This window comes from Sus scrofa, chromosome 18, assembly GCF_054392235.1.
Source record: "Sus scrofa isolate SSC_HxYL_T2T_F1_AM1 chromosome 18, Sscrofa_HxYL_maternal_Yorkshire_Landrace_v2.0, whole genome shotgun sequence".
NCBI classification, from domain to species: domain Eukaryota; kingdom Metazoa; phylum Chordata; class Mammalia; order Artiodactyla; family Suidae; genus Sus; species Sus scrofa.
Window position 1 is genome coordinate 52,730,323 of NC_139400.1, and position 15,405 is coordinate 52,745,727.

The following is a 15,405-nucleotide window of genomic DNA, read 5'->3' on the forward strand; positions in this document are numbered from 1 at the left end:
TGGTCTTTCTTTTTTTTCTTTTTTTTTTTTTTAGGGCCACACCTGCAGCATATAGACGTTCCCAGGCTAGGGGTCACATCGGAGCTACAGCTGCAGGCCTACACCACAGCCATAGGAACACAGGATCCGAGCCGTGTCTTTAACCTACACCACAGCTCACAGCAACACCAGATCCTTAACCACTGAGTGAGGCCAGGGATCAAACCTGTGTCCCTGTGGATACTAGTCGGATTCGTTTCTGCTGCACCACAACAGGAACTCCGATTTTTCTTTAATTTTGATGATGGTTAAGTATTTTTTCAAATCCTTGCATTTCACTTAAACTGCATTTTCTATGAACAGCATGCTTGCAGATGACTTGCCCATTTTTCTGCCAGATTGTTGGGTTTCCCCACTCTGAGATTTGAAATGTTCCATAGCTTTGGGTGGAGTTTTCATAGAGATATATACTCCAAATTTATAGAATATATACCAAATCCCGGATCAAGGGTTCTTGGGAATAATTTAACCACCATAATGTTCTTATATGTGATTTTTATTACCCTTTAGCTGCTATGGCTTTGGGCTTTAAAAAATACACAAGGCCTGTCTTTTACAGAATGGATTTCAATTTTTAATGTCAGCTCTTAAGAAGTCCTCATCACTCCTATCTTTCCCTTAATGATGTGCTGGCACTCAGCGTCAGCAAATGGCATTTTGTTTCTATGAAAGCATTTAACCCTCTCTGGTCCTGGTTTTCATTGACTTTCAACGTCAGATGCTGTGGTAACAATAAAAGCAATGCCATGTGTCACTTTGAAGTGTTCAAGTTGAAGGTCTCTCAGAGATGCTGATTTTATTGGGCCGATGTGAGGAAGCTTTACGAAACCAGGGCACGTGTCTCGATCCGGTTAATGCAAGTCTTCAGAGAGGCTATGCAAATAGAATATATTTATCCCTTCTTTTGATTTATAGATTGTCTTAAATGTTATGATTTACATTCTGGTTCTGTGTCTCTCCTAATGTTGCTTTCTGAGAAATGCAAAACCTGTGGGGAGAAAGAACCGTATTCCAGGATCTGGCTTTTGAGAGATTTTTCAAATGTAACTCCCATTAGCATCACTGGAGACGGGGCTCCCCCATCCTTCTCACCCCAGCCAAATGCCTGGAGGGTAATGGATTATCTTTCTCTCAGCAGACTCCATGGGAGATGGTCTCAATGGCTTATGCATTCTGGCCGGAAAATACTCCCTGCAGGCATGCGGGAGATTTCTTCCTGAGTTCTCTAGCAGAGGTCCGCGGGGATTGAATCTGGCTCACAAAGTGTAAACCCCATGTACTGTAAGAAGAAGATCAAGGGCAGCATTGGCACTAAGTGGTTGTTCAAAAGTTTCCAACTGTTCTAACTTTTCAAAAACAGAGAGTGAGTTTTTGTTGCTTTAGCCTTAGGGAATACTGGAAGAAGGTGTCTTTAAACACCCACTCAAAATGCCCAGATTTTAGGAGGAGGAAAGAAAGCTATAATGGGAACAAAGCTATGGGTTTCACATTTGGATAAGAAACCAGAAAGGCAGGAAAAAAAAAAAAAGCAAAATCTTTTAGAGCAGACTTTTATGTTTGTCTGTGTGGAAGGCATTTTTAAATTGAAAGCCAAACAACGGGTAACCAAAAAATTATGTGGTAGCTCCAAAATAGTTCCTTGACGTGTAATTGTGTTGCGTGAGAGCTTAGGTATCTATAGCATCTTTTGTGATGAAGCAAGGGGTAAGCTTACTAAATGAATAATGCGCTTTTGGAAAGTCAGCAAGAAAAATCTTTGAGTGCAATCCAAAGAAACAAAAGAGCTTTCTTTAAAAAAAAAAAAAAAAATCGTCAGGGTGGAGTTGTTTCTGTATTTCAGATCCTGGATCGGGAATTCTGGAAGATTGATGCCATTACCCAGCGCACACTCAACCAGCGCAACTTCATCACGTAATGTTTTTCTGGTTGTTCCAGAGAGCTTAAAGGACAAAAGGTTAGCAAACACTTAAATTACCAGTCACATTAAGCTTTTGTTTTGTGGTTCTTGGGCTCCAGGGAGGCCTACAATTTTGGATTTGAGTTGATAAAAGGCAGATTCAGGGAATTATTTATTTTGCTCTTTTTCCATCTGGGCTTCCACATTAATTGAATGGATTCATTTGGTGCCATTTTCGTTCCCCTTAGAATTTTGGTCATGAAAATTAAGAATCGTAACTCTAATATCTCACACAGTCTGTGAGTAATGGCAGGATGCTTTATTGCACTGACCTTTCCAGTTTTCTAAGTTTTGATTTGCTGAGTTCTTTCCTCCTCTTTCTTGCAGTTTACTTATTATGATTATTAATGAGGAAGCAGAAAAAATGACCATTCAGTCAAACTTTAGGCAGTGGGACCTAATAAATAGTTTCTGTCTAAGATCTAACATTTGCCCCTAAATACAGTAATTATTAGGTTGCCTGATGATGTGCTGAATTTTACAAGGCTCTTATTAGGGAAAGAAAAAGAACATAATAAATCCACTAATGTGGGTAATGACTGGTATGGAAATTGAAAATGGTTCAAAATTAACCCACTCCTTTTTTCCATCTTCTAAATGCCCCCTGGGTCTTAATATTATTCATCATATAAGTACACTTGCTTTTCTCTCATTTCAATTAGTTCTGCATTGCCAAGAAGCTCCAGAATTATTTGCAATTAAGTGCTATCGGGCCTACCCAAGCACTGCCAACAAATTAAACAGAATCAAAGGAAAAATATAACAAACCTGCATTAGCCAATTGATTCTAAAACTGGACCGTTAGCCCTTTGTGTCTTACTCATTGTTAGTTCCCTGGCACTCTGAAAAACACTGGAACTGAGAGGCACCAGTGGAAGCTCTTAGCATTATCACTGGGTACTCAGTAACGACTGCTGAAGGGTTGAATAGCATAGTTTCCTCTTTGGGCTTTCTTACTTTTATGTGGCAAGATAATCTTATATTAACTGTAAGACTTTCTATTTGTCTTTTAGAGAAGCCAAAAGACAAAGGGTGAATGAGGGGGCATGGTGAAGATTGAGGCAGGGAGAGTATAAAGGAATGTTTTCTATTTTGTGGATTAAAGAATATTTGAGGTATGATTTTCACTCTGCAGTGCTACTGTCAAAATTTCAGGTTGTATGAAACATTGCATTTATAAAATACATCTTTGGAATAAATTCCGTGTCATTCACAAATGTAGTTATTTGTTGAGGATAAAACTTTAAAAAATAGACTGAGAAAAAGACCTTAATGTCACCCCAAATCTCTCCTCCTTGTAGCTCCTATTGGTGTTTGAAATTTTTTAAAAGCTTAATTGAAATCAGGGCGAGGTAGGGGGAAAAGTGAAACTCAGCTAGGACCAAATACCAGTTCTACCAAACAAAATAAAAGCAATAAATGAAACAACAATCAACCAACCAACCAAAACCCCACCAAACCTTTAGCTAGGAAGTTGATCAACCTAACAAAGATTATCTACCAGAAAACAAGAGCTAACATGACACTGAACACTGAAACATTGGAAGTATTCCTATTAAAATTGGAAAAAAGAAAAAGATGTCCATTATTACCATAGAATTCAACACTATATTAGAGAGTTTGCCAATGTAGTAAGACAAGAAAAAGAAATTAGAAGTAAGGATAGAACAAGAGGAAGAAATAAAATTGTCATTATTGGCAGATATGATTGCTATTATGGGCTGATTTGTGCCCCTCCCTTAAATATATATGTTTAAGTTCTAATCCCCAGGATGTACATAATTATATTTGGAGATAAGGTCTTTAAAGAGGTAAGTTAAAATGAGGTTTTTAGGGTGGGCCCTAATCTAATATGACTGGTATCCTTATAAGAACAGGAAATTTAGACACGTAGCGTCACTGAAATATGTGCAGAGGAAGGTGTGCCCACGTGAGAACACAGTGGGGAAGGCAGCTATATGCAAGCCAAGGAGAGAGGCTCAAAAAAACCAAGCCTGTTGAACATCTTTATCTCAGATATCTGGTTTCCAGGACTGTGAGAAAATTAATCTCTGTTTAAACTACCCATTCTGTGGTATTCGTTGTTCTGGCAGACTTAGCAAACTAATACACATCTACTTTAAAATGCAAGTGAGGGGTTCCCATTGTGGCTCAGTGGTAACAAACCGGACTAGTATCCATGAGGATGTGAGTTTGATCCCTGGCCCCGCTCAGTGAGTTAAGGAATCAGCATTGTCGCAAGCTGTGGTGTAGGTTGAAGATGTGGCTCAGATCTGGTGTTGCTGTGGCTGTGGCCGTAGGCCAGCAGCTGTAGCTCTGATTCGATTTCGATCCCTAGCCTGGGAACCTCCCTATGCTGCCCTGCAGCCCTAAAAAGAAAAAGAAAAAAGATGCAAGTGAATCAAATAAGGTCAATAAAATGAGCAGAGAGTAATCAATATGTAAACATCAATTGTGCCTTTATATTCTATTGTACTGGGGGGAAAATATCCAATTCAAAATACCAACTTGAAACATGAAATGAATACTAAGTATAAGTACAACCCCATCTATGCAAGATTTTTAAAAAGAAGATGATAAAATTTTACTGAAATACATTGAAAAAAACTTAAGTATACAAAAATGTACCATGTTCCTGAATAGGAAAAGTCACTTGTAAAAATGACAATTCTGCCCCCAAATTAATCTGAAAATTCAGTGTCATTCCAATGAAATTTCCATCAAGATGTTTTTATAAGGCTTAGTAAGATGATTTTTAAAAGTTAGAAGAGAAAATTTGAAGGAAATGAACAATTTTTGAGAAATTAGAAAAAAGCAATCTTTTCCTATTAGCTATCAATATATCATAAAGATATAGTAATTAAATCAATGGGTATTTGTTTAGCAAGACGAGGTCAAAGGAGCAGAGTAGGAAGCATGCATGTGTACACTGGAATTTTTTAAATCTTCACATGAAGAGAGAAAGTATGTCCATTTAGTAAATAGTGTTGAGGTAGTCCACTTGCCGTTTGGAAAACAATAAAGCTAGGCTTGCACTTGGCACCAGGAATTTAGATTTAGTAAGGAAATGGAAATGGGACTAGGATGGAGGGAAAGGTAGTAGATAAAGGATGAATTCTCTGTTTTGCTTTGTGTATGTATTTCTATTTGCTTGAATATTTTCTAATTAAAATGAATTTAAAAATTACTTGATAAACTACAAAATTACTTAATAACTTCATAGGCACATACTCCTACACAAAAGGAAATCTTGAGTTTGGGGCTGAACAAAACAGAATGTATAACTAACGCTGCTGGATGTTTTCAAAATTCTCCCCTCTGCAAGAGCAGCCCTAATTCAGTTTCTTCCCTCCCTGCTGTTTGCTTTCATGGAGAATGTGGATTGGTGCTCTGAACACCCGGCAGAATGATGTTAAAGTGTAAAATTAAAAGGTGCTAGAGAAAGCACCTTCCAGCTTTTTCTAAGGAGGCATCGCTGGGTAGATGGTGGAAGAGAGGGAGTGCTGGCAAGACAAGGCTCTGGTGAGGGAGGGGGAATCGCTGTCTTTCTGGTTACCTTCCACCTACCCCTGCCCTGTGATTCCAGGAGCTGTCAGTGAGGAGACAGGGGCAGCAGCAGGCCCTGAGGCTTAAATTAAGCCCCACTTGTCCAGAAGCTCTGAACAGCAGGAAATTAAGCTGGTGATCTGGGAACCCTAGCCTGGCAAAACTTCAATCCTGGGAGTTCTCGTTGTGACTCAGAGGGTTGTGAACCCCACTAGTATCCAGGAGGATGTAGTTTGATCCCTGGCATCCCTCAGTGGGTTAAGGATCTGGGGTTGCCGTGAGCTGCAGTGTAGGTTTCAGACGAGGCTTGGATCTGATGTTGCTGTGGCTGTGGTATAGGCCAGCAGCTGCAGCTCTGATTCAATCCCTACCCTGGGAACTTCCATAAGCAGTGGGCGCAGCCATAGAAAGCAAAAACAAACAAAACCCCGAAACTTCAGCCCATATCTTCCACAGCCTGAATGTGTACTGTCTCCCTCAAAAGAGCTGAGATCTTAGTAGTCCATTCAGTCATTATCAGATATGCCATAGTTAACTAAGAGCAAAAAGAAATGGCTTACTCAATCAAGTGTGGCTTTTAAGCTACCGCTTATTCAGCTAAGATTTCTGTTTTCCTAATTCCAAAGAGTTTTCTTCCCATAGAAACTGCCACAGGGAGGCGTATAGTTGGGGAGGAAAGCCATGAAAGCTTCATGCCAACACAAGATGAAGATGTTCAGGAGATAGACAATCGATTTGCAGCCAACATTTAACATGGCGCGTAATAGGGTCAGGATTGGGCAGCTGTCTGAGGGAAGGGGGGTTTGAACTGTGATTTCAGGGACAGGGTGAGGTGGCCAGGAGTTGTGCTGAAATCATCAGAAGGAGGGAGGTTGTTCCTGGTGTAAGGGAAGGAGGAACAAAAAGGCTTGGGGTTTGAGAGTGGGTGCCCTGTGGGAAAGATGTGAACATGGAGAGAAGGGTTAAGTTGGGGAAAAGTATGGCTGCAGATAGAAATTACATGCGACTTGGGCTGATTTTCTAATATTTCTGCCCCCTTTCTCCATATGAAAGTATCATATAATATACTGATCACCCATCTTAAAAGCAGTGTGAGAATTCATGAATTCAATCTGTAATGGATTGTGAAACATCAAAACCTTTATTTACATTTTAAGCATTTTTTTTAATATATTGAGGAAATGCTTTCTACCAGTTTGTCAGTTGTCTTTTGGCTTTTTAAAAATTGTATTTTGTTTGTTTTGTGATGCAAAACCTTTAAATTATTATTAGTAAAATTTATTTTCCATCTCTTCTTTGTAATACCTCTGGAGTTTGAGTCATTGTTAGGAAGCCTCTCTTACATTAAGTCTAAAGAAGAATTGATCCATATAAACATCTAGTACTTTATAGTCTCATTTCTTTTCCTTTATATCTGTAGACCATTTGGAGTTTATTCTCATACATAATGGGAGCTGTGGATTTAATTTTATCTTCTTCCAAATGGCTACTCGGTTGTCCAACATTATTTATTTTAAAATCCATCTTTACTCCAGTGGTTTCAAATAACATCCTTATCATGTATTAAATTTTCATATGTTTTTGAATTTATTTCTGAATTTTCTATTCTATCCTACTGGCCATATGCCAGTACCACACTGTTTTAATTATAGAGACTTTATAGTATGTTTTAGTGTCTGCTAGTTCCCCCTCATAAATATTTATTTTCAGTATTCCCTGGCTATTCCTGCATGTTTGTTTTTCCATATAAACTTTGGTATCAACTTAACCCCATAAAATAGCTTGTGGGTATTTTTATTAGGATGCATTGCATGAGTAAATTAACTTAGGGAAAACTCACATCTGTATAAAGCTGAGTTATCCTATCCAAGAAAAGAAAATGTCTATTTGTTCACATCTACTTTTTAGTCTTTCAAACAGTTCAGGAATTTATTAAAAGAGTCTTTTTTTTTTAATTTTTTTTTAGGGCTGTACCTGGGACATATGGACATTCCCAGGCCAGTGGTCTAATTGGAGATAAAGCTGCTGGCCTACACCACAGCTCACGGCAACGCCAGATCTTAACCCACTGAGCAAGGCCAGGGATCGAACCTGCATCCTCATGGTTCCTAGTCAGATTTGTTTCCCCTGAGCCACGACAGAAACTCCAAGTAAAATATCCTTTGTATGTATAGGTTTTACACATTTCTTATTAAGTTTATTATTAAGCATTTTAGCCTTATTAATGCTATTTATTGTAAATGAAGTTTTCTCTACTATTATATCTTCTAACTTTATATTGTTTGTGTATATGAAATCTGTTGATTTGTAATGTTGATTTTATATCCTGCTACGTTATGGAATCATTTTATTGTTTGAGTTAGTTTCATCATTGATTCTCTGGGGTTTGCTAGTATTTCAGCACCAAATAAAGATCATTTTCCTTCATCTTTACTCATTCTTATACCTTTGATTTCTCGTGTCCACTTGCCCTGGCTAATAACCCTAGTACAATGTTGAATAGAAGAGACAGTGGCCATCCTCGCCTTGTTCCTTATTTTCATGAAATTGCCTGTTAGGTCTTTTATGCAAGATCATGGACACTGATTATGAAAAATTATAGAGAATCTGGATAGTGTTACCTTCCTGAACTTGGGTGTTAAGTTTCTTCTGGCAAGCATATAGCATATTAAAAAGTCACCTTGATCCAGTTGAGGACTGGATATTTCTTTTTTTTTTTTTCTTTTTTTAATTTTCCCACTGTACAGCAAGGGGGTCAGGTTATCCTTACATGTATACATTACAATTACAGTTTTTCCCCCACCCTTCCTTCTATTGCAACATGAGTATCTAGACAAAGTTCTCAATGCTATTCAGCAGGATCTCCTTGTAACGGATTGGATATTTCTCATTTGCCCTTACTTTTAAGGTGTATCACTTTCAGGCTTAAACATCATTAGAAGCTCCTTTTTGTAGGTTCTGAGCTCCAGTTTTGTCTTCCTAGTAGATGTGAAAATGTCAGAATCTCTAACTAGCAGGTACTTTGGGTATAGTTTCACAAATTTCACCCTGCATATATACGTCTTAGGAATCAGCAAATACCTCGAGGGGCAGCCAGGATGGAGTGTTGTGCTCTCCTCAGTTCACTTTTCCTCTCCCCGGGATCTGAGCATCTCAAGTCTTCTTTTCCTTGGGTACTCTCTTACAGCTTCAAACAGCTTTTTTGTTTGTTTGTTTTGTTTTGTTTGTATTTTATCTAGCTTGACAGTTGTTCTCAGCAGGTGGGGTAGTCCGATACCAGGTACGCCATTAAAATGGGAGCAGACATCATCCTCATATTATCTTTCTTAAAGTGAATGTCATTCTCTGGTGACATTTGAAGATCTTGTCAGTCTAACTTTTGAATATAAGTGGGTATTCACATTGGGAATTTATGCTTTCCTCCCCTCTCAAACTTATTACAGCACTGTCATGCAAGAAATACCGTTGCCTCGGGTCATCTATATTGGGAATCTTAAGAGCAATATTCTAGTAGGTTTTAGTTTTAGCATATCCATTGAAGTTATTGTACATCTTTCTTGGGTGATAGTACTCAGATTAGAAATCGTATGAGTTTTAAACTCTTCTCTCCTTCACTTCTCTTATTGTTCCAGTCTTAAAGACCTACTGACTCTACCTCTTCAATGATGCTGTTCTATCCTTTACTTTCCATTATCAGTGGTAGCGTCCAGATTAAGACCTTATCATCCTTTTCCTGGACTATTGCAGTGGTCACCTGTCTGGATTCCCAGCCTCTCATTTCACTCATCTATCTCCACTCTCATCTACCCTGTATGCTGCTCCTAGAGGTAATCAACCTAATACACAGCTCAGAGTATGAAAGTCTCTTCCTTAGAAACCTCTCCACTGCTTCATGAGTGAAGTCTAAAAATCACAAGCATGGCGTTCACTATCTGATCTCCCATTATATTATCCTCCACAGCTCCTCTCATTCTCATTTCCAGCATCTGTGACCTAGACATTCTGTCCTTGAATATGCCACACCATAGCTCACCTCCAGGCTCTGTTCATGTAGTTTTCTCTGATGAAATCGCCCATTAAAACCTTCTCAAATTTTTGAAATCTTACTCATCCTTAGTAGTCCAACTGAAGTGCCATGACCTCTTTGAAACCTTCCCTGTTCCTCCAAGTCAGAATTAATTTTTCCTTCCTTTGTATTTCATAGCATTGCTTGTAACAATACTTAGCATTTACCTTGCATAATATTAAGAGTTAACACATATGAGTGCCAGTATGTCCTTGAAAAACATGTCTTATTTATCCCCCCAAATTCCATGAGAAAAGGACTAGTGCTATATCCATGTCATTTGAAGTGCAGAACTAGCTGATAATTAGTAGCTTCTCTCTCAGTGCCTTCTATAACGTCGACTCTTGTTTACCAGTCTTGCTGAAACAAAGAAGCCCTTTATTGATGACCTCCCATTGGCCTGGATGTCATTCTTAACAAGAGGTCACTTCCTCCCTTCAGGTAATGAAGTGGAGGAAACATTTACTGACCACTCCTCATGTGAGCACTTGTATATTTCATACAATCATTAACACAGGTTCTATTATGTTTCCCATTTTACAGCTGAGGAAACTGAGGTTTTAAGAAAGTTAAGAAACCTGCTTATGGCCACACAGCTAGTAAGTGGTAGAGCCCAAGCCAGAACTCATGGCCTTCTGTCCCCAGAGCTACAGCAGTTAATCATCCTACTATAGTGTCTTAAAAAATGGATGATAACTGGAATTGGTTCCATATTTGATACCTCGGAGTGCCTATTACAGAGCACTATTTGTCTCTTTAAACGTCTCCTTTTCTTCCGGGGAAAATGGCTTCGCAGCTGGAGGCTAAGTTTCCCAGGCTCCCTTGCAGTTAAGAACAGCTCTATTTTCACCAATGAAACTTAAACTTTAATTATGTGAACAATTTCCACCTCCCGTACCTCGGGGGAAAATGTTTGCCTTCTATTTCCTCTCTTTCCCTTTCTCAAGAGTTTAAAATCAGGCAAAGAAATAGCTCAGTTTCAATCATTTAGACAAAAAAAGACATTTTATGAATGGCACAGCAGCAAGATGAAATGAATCTAAGTCCCTCAAATGGTTTTGTGGAGCAGAGCTGCCCTCCCCCTATTTCCACGAGACAGAAATAAAACCAAATCTTATTTAAGCCATTGTATTGGAGGGATGTCTTTTTGTTACAGAAGCTTAGCCTTTATTACCCTAACTAATACACCATCTATTCCAAATGGATGCTGCCCATTCTTTTCTGAAGACGATTTGAAGTTTCACATCTTGAGATTCTCAGTGTAGGGGATGGCTGTGGACCAAGCAGGTATTTATGAATGCATCAGTAACAAACCAAGGATCAATGACAAAGTTGTGGTACTAATGACACAGTTAAGATGTTTTTCATCATGCTTTATGACCCCCAGTTAGAATCTCTTTCCATTGTAAACTTCACTTCTACACCCTCTATACATACTTTATACTAGCTTGCATTCTAGCCACAGAAAATATTTTTATTCAGGTGATATGGAGCAAGCCCTGAGAACTTAATGAAATAACCAGCTGGGTGACACAGAATATATTCTTCTCGGTTCTCTGGATGCACAAAGGGGAGAAGAAAACTGCCCCAGCAGGAATAAAAATGTGAAGACACCTGGCCAAGAAGATAATGAGAACCACATCAGCGCGGAAAAGGGAGAACAGGCTCCTGAGGACTGTTGAGATGCTGAAGTGTCAGAATATGAATGCCGTCCAAGGGAAAAAGCATGTTTATCCTATATGTGCCATAAGCCAAGGTGGGGACTGGTTTGAAAGGCTAAAGAAATTTAAGTCAGGAAAAAAACCCAAACCAAACAGGTCGAGAATGAAAGGGGGAGAGCGAGAAAAAAGATAGGAAGGAAGAAAAGAAGGGAGGGAGGGGAAAAGGAAGGAAAGGGACTCTATGGAAAAAAGTAAAAAAAAAAAAAAAATCAGCTTCACAAACTGTAGATGGGTTAGTTCATGGTCCTCCCTTAGAGGTCATAAAACTTTCCTTCGGGGGGGCCCCCCTCTGCAGATGTGTGACACACCCAAAGGAAGTCCAGTGTGGGAGTCCAGTGACACAGGACTCACACCTCATCTCAAGCCCTTCCAGCTTCTGGCAAGGCTTTTCGTGAACTTTACACTCAGGCAGAGTTTCCTTTCTTAGGCAGGCACCTCCCTTGTACAAGTAGGAAAAAAAGCCAGAGGCAGCAGAGAAGCATCTTTGCTCCAAGGGCTAACTTCTTTGAGGGTTTTATATATCCCAGTGGTATACCAGCCATGTCACCGTTTAGACTCATGGTGGTTCCTTGGGAGAGCTAAGGTCTCCCACAGGAAGCAGTGGGTGGACCAGGAAGTCCACAGACCTTTCAGATGAAAGACCTGGGGTCCACCATGGGGTGACTCATGGGGGCCCAGAGCTCCAGTGATCTCCAGATCTACTCCAGTTTCCTAGTAAACTCAGATCTACTCCAATTTCCTAGTAAACTCCATCTTCACAATCCTCTCTCCTTCCCAGAAGCCTCAGCCCATTTATTTTTTGTACACTTTTTTCGCCTGGAAGATTTCAGCCAGTAGTCTCTTGTGTTGGAATTTTTAGCTGTAATAGATCTTATTTATAAATTTGCAGTAGTTTGTACTGATTGTCCACAAATAAAAATAGAAAGCGCTCTAGCCCGTTACACACAGGAAGGTCTTTTCTTTCCTCTCTGAAGTCTAATATGAACTCATATTTCACAGCTAAATGTTTTCTGGTGTGAATCATTTAGGGGTGTTGGTCCTTTTAAAAGCATCATTGATAAAATGTTAAAGGGACACATTTAAACATTCTTTAACAGACTGACCTCAAGAGCTTGTCTGGAGGACTGTAAAGGGTAATAAAAATAATATATTACTTACAAGCTATTAGAAGAGGGGGAAAGAAATAATTAAAAGTTAAACCAAAAGATGGCAAGAAAAGAAAAATTAAAAAGATAAATAACAGGTGGAAAATAATAGGAAGCAAACAAATGGCATGATGGCAGATTAAAACTCAAACATATTGGTAATTAAACATGAATTGATTTAAAACTCCAAATAAAGGACAAATATCGTTAACAAATAATAAAACAAAGCCCTAGTACTTGCTACTTGAAGAGATTCATCTTAAAGGATGCAGAAGTGTTGAAAATCAGAGGATAAAAAAGAATATAAAATTCACACAATAAAATAATGAAAACTAATAGAGCTATCTTATGGTGAGAAAAATTAAACTTCACAAGAAATATTGCTAGAGATAAAGAGAGATATTTTATAATGATAAAAGTTACAACATTCACAAATTTTTGTGCAATAAATAATACAGTCTCACATTGTATTAAAAATTGACAGAACTAAAAATAGAAATAGCCATATGCACAATCATATTTGTATTTTTTTTAACAAACTCCTCTTAGTAACTGATAGAATACATAGAAAAAATTCATAAATACATAGGCAATTGAAAAAGCAGGGGTAACTTAACCAAATTTGCATATAAAAAATTCTGCTCACAGCATCTGTGGAATACATTCTTTTCCAATGGACATTTACCAAAAGAACCATATGCTTATCTATAAAACAAGTTTCAACACATCTCAAAGAATGGAAATAAGTTATCTGAATGCAGTGAAATTAAACTTGAAATCAGTAATAATAAAGAGCCAGCATGGGAAAGTCCCCAAATGTTTGGGAATTTAGCAATATGCATCTGAATAACCCATAGGGAAAGGAACAATTATAATGAAAAACTTAAAAGAGAATAAATTGAACTAAATTATAATAAAAATATAACATATAAAATCCAATGGACTGCAACTACAGCTGAGCTTAGAGGGTAGTTTCAAATCTGTATATTAGAAAAGAAGGCTAACAATGAAGAAGCACTTATCTCAAGTGGCTAGAAAAAGAACAATAAAGAAATTCTTTAGAGGAGTTCCTGTCATGGCTCAGTGGTTAACGAATCTGACTAGGAACCATGGGGTTGCGTGTTTGATCCCTGGCCTTGCTCAGTGGGTTAAGGTTCCAGTGTTGCCATGAGCTGTGGAGTAGGCCAGCAGCTACAGCTCTGATTGGACCCCTAGCCGGGGGACCTCCATATGCTGCAGGAGCGGCCCTAGAAAATGCAAAAAAGAAAAAGAAAAAAAGAAATTCTTTAGAAAGTGAAGAATAAGGATAAAAGCAGAACCAATGTGTATAAAAAATATATACTAGAGAAGAATCAACGAAGCCAAAAGTTGATTTGTTGAAATACCCCCTTCCATTGGTAAACTCCTACAAATATTATTCAAGAAACCAAGCAAAGTGAGAGATCATCAAAATCAGGAATGAAGAAGGAGCCTTTCTACACAATATCTCAGGTATTTAGGAAGAAATAGTACCAATTTTATATAAATTCCTCCAAAGCATTGAACTAAAGGGGATAATTTCCAGCTCATTTTATGAGGCCACAAATCTTGATAACAAAATCTGAAAAAGTACATTACAAAGAAAGAAAAGCTTAGGCTCATCTCTCTTGTAAAAATAGGTTTTGGGAATCTCCAACAAAGTGTCAGAAAAAAACGAATCCAGCTATATGTAAAAAGGATGCCCCTTTATGATCACTTTGCATTTCTTCCAGGAATACAAGGCTGGTTTAACATTTGAAAAGCTATGAAATCTGTCATCACTGTCAGAATAAGGAACACCCAAATGAGCAAATGAGTAGCTGCAGAAAAAGTATTAGAATAGACCCTCATTTGTCATAAAAAAAAAGACAGGCATTGAAGGGAATTTTTGCAATTTTATCAAATTTTGGAAAGTATCTCAAAAAAAATTTGGTCTTCAACTTACGGGGAAAACATTGAAAACTTTTGCTGTGTGAGATCTCAGATAAGATAAGGACATGTGACATCATTGCTTCCTTCAAAATTGTACTGGGAAGTGCAAAACCATGGAATCCCAGGATGCCCCAAGGTAGCTGAACCTCAAGAAAGGGTTAGTCCTTTGAAGGGTGGATTCCCCAGGGGTATCAATGCTTGGAAGAGAATAAAAGAGAGGACAGAGGAAAATGAAAGGGAACCCAGAGGGCTGGTTCTGTTTGGGGGGTGGGATAGAGAAGAAAAACTTGGAAAGCAGCCAAAGTTACTAGAATCTGTAGGGGAAAGATGGGTAAAGTGGATTTTTAGAAAGAGAGTTCCAGTGAAGACCTATTTTATTTTACTTTTCAAGGCTTAAAAGGTATTTTTTGGAGGAAGGGCAAAAATGCCCAGTTTTAGTCCAGCTACGTATGTAAGGTACTCTAATTAGGGTTGCCAAATAAAATACAGGATACCCAGTTAAGTTTGAACTTTAGATAAACAATTAATCTTTTTTTGGTATTATTGTGTCCTAAGTATTGCATGGGACAGTTAAAGGATAAAGTAAGGCATATTAAAAATTGTAAGAGTTTATTTGAGCAAAAATTGATTGCAATCAGGTAGTGACCAACCAGAAACGGTTAGAAGAGCTGGGGAGAGACTTTCATGGAGAAAAGACAGAAGCAAAGCAAGGACCTTATTGATTGGCTACAGTTTAATGCTTAGTTGGTTGTGATTGGTTGCTCTTAGCATTTTAATCTTGTAAGCTCGAGGCATTTACAGGCTTAGAATTTGGATTGCTTACACAGGCCACCACAACATTAAAGCCATAGCCATCTAATGGCATCTTTGCCTAATTAATTTGACAGGACCTACTTATACTAAAAGAACTGTGGGTTGTTTGTATGCAATTTACAGAACCGGGAATCCTATACTTTTATTTGGTAAATCTTGCAACCCTGT

At 38.3% G+C, this 15,405-nt stretch overlaps 1 protein-coding gene across 7 annotated transcripts in view; it reads left to right on the plus strand.

Moving 5' to 3' along the window:
* The window catches only part of TRIL (TLR4 interactor with leucine rich repeats), a 131,540-nt gene that overhangs the window by 50,401 nt on the left and 65,734 nt on the right, over positions 1–15,405 (plus strand). For 2 of the 7 annotated variants that reach the window (XM_085005619.1, XM_085005621.1), the window contains exon 3: positions 1,880–1,993. The exons of the other annotated variants lie outside the window; for them this stretch is intronic. The gene's annotated coding sequence lies outside the window, so the exon portion shown is untranslated. The remainder of the gene's footprint in view (positions 1–1,879; positions 1,994–15,405) is intronic. 7 annotated transcript variants of the gene reach the window in all.